Here is a 1,933-nt window from a genome sequence, read left to right as displayed (position 1 = left end):
CCTGGTATATTGTGAACAAACAAAATTGTGGCTAAAGCCACATTCGCTAAACAATATAATAAAACCGTAAGGAGACCCGGTCTTTTTATTGATGAAGAATTTGGATTTTTAGCAGCTAGCTGTGATGGTAAGAAAATTTTTTCCACATTTTTTAAAACCAAAATATATAATATTCAGTCAGCCAGCACTGTTCATGGAAATTTATATCCACAGCTCTCATTCTCTCATCCAGCTTTATTTACATTCACAATTTTACGTTTACTTAAATAGGTGTATAAAACATTAGCAAATTAAAAAATATATAGAATATTATTATGATTTTGCAGGTGTTATAGAAGATGAAAAAGCGGTTATTGAGATCCAATGCTTTTACTTCTTTAGTAAGAAAATCACTTAACATAGAAACAGCAGCATCACAAATAAAAAATTTTGCTGTACAATATGATGGCCAAAAACTTACTTTGAATAAAAGACATGACTATTATTATCAAGTAAGGCAACAATATATTATAATATATAATCCTTGTATGACATACTGTCCCACTGTTGGGCATGGGCCTCCTACTACTACAGAGGCATTAGGCCTTAGTCCACCATGCTAGCCTAGTGCGGATTGGTAGACTTCACACGCCCTCGAAATTCCTATAGAGAACTCCCTCAGACATGCAGGTTTTCACAGTATTTTCCTTCATCATTCAAGCAAGCAAACACACACAATTTTATAAAAGTCAGAGGTGTGTGCCCTTGGGATTTGAACTTGCGGACATTCATCTCGGCAGTTCGTTCCACACCCAAGAAGCCTATCGCCGCTTTTTTTTAAGAATATATTATTGAAGTATAATTATGTGCTACTTATCAGTAACAGGTGATTAAATATTTAATTATAATAATTACTTTATTTTAGGTGCAGGGTCAATTGTGAATTACCAAAATGGTCAAATGTTACTTTGTTTGTTTTGTCTCCTTACAACAACCAGTCACGGTTGTGGAAGTTCTTCGAGATGATGAATTTATTAGCAATATGATGCCTAAACTTGTAGCATTTTACAAAAATTTTATACTACCAGAAATTATTTTGCGACGAATTAAACAAAATGCTAAATGTGTAGATTTTACTGATGTAATAGGTATGACATATTGCAAAATTTCAATATTTTTCGATATTATTTTACTTATACTAAGATGATTAATTTTTATCTGTTTTAGATATAACTTCTTCGACGTCAAATTAGTACCGTGACTTCAAGCAACATCGTTTATTTCTGGAATTTGTCTTCATTCAGTTTTAGAAAACAAATCATGGTGATATTTTTATTTCAGTGTAGTAATAATAATTTGTTGCTACATTACATTTTGTTGTTTTAATTTTTTAAATTCTCTTTCTCAGATTGCATTAAAGAAAAATGAGAGCCAAATATTTCAAAAGGGAGACGTATTCGAGCCTGCGACGATCTTGGAAAAGAGTTCAAGTAGCTCTAAAAAAGGTATGAGAAGCTTTATAAAATTGTGATGAAACTAATTATAATCTTTGAATTTACCATTTGTCTTAATATTGCTATTTTATTTTTGCTGCAGGTAGAAGATATATTTATGATAATTGAAGTCATATTTCAGAAAATGGAAATTTGAGAGGAGTTGATTGCTAATATTGTAAGACGCTAAAAACTATGTTTTTATAACATAATCTAGGATAAATAAATCGCCTTATAGTTTAGTGTCGGTGGAGATGTGTTGTGGGTTTCATACTTCTGAAAGACAATCAGCGCCTATACATTATATTGTCTCGGCTATGCGGTTGCACCAATTACACCTCTGCCTAATCTATTAGGTAAAGGGAAAACAGTTTTGTGTAATATGTATGGTCAAAAATATGTGTATTGCTTGATTGAAGCAGAACAAAAGCAGTGTCAAGTAGTTGCCAGCGTAATTTGAG

General features: G+C 32.0%; 1 long non-coding RNA gene across 1 annotated transcript; it reads left to right on the top strand.

Moving 5' to 3' along the window:
- The first annotated feature begins 1 nt into the window (after position 1).
- LOC119193279 lies at positions 2 to 1,487 on the top strand. Its single transcript, XR_005113899.1, has 5 exons — positions 2 to 127; positions 327 to 491; positions 905 to 1,127; positions 1,207 to 1,302; positions 1,388 to 1,487. It is a non-coding gene; the product is annotated as an uncharacterized LOC119193279 (long non-coding RNA).
- The last annotated feature ends 446 nt before the right edge of the window (positions 1,488 to 1,933 follow it).

Source organism: Manduca sexta, unplaced genomic scaffold (assembly GCF_014839805.1).
Source record: "Manduca sexta isolate Smith_Timp_Sample1 unplaced genomic scaffold, JHU_Msex_v1.0 HiC_scaffold_3875, whole genome shotgun sequence".
Classification (NCBI taxonomy): domain Eukaryota; kingdom Metazoa; phylum Arthropoda; class Insecta; order Lepidoptera; family Sphingidae; genus Manduca; species Manduca sexta.
Note: the sequence above shows the minus strand (reverse complement) of the source record. Positions and strands in the feature narration are given on the sequence as shown.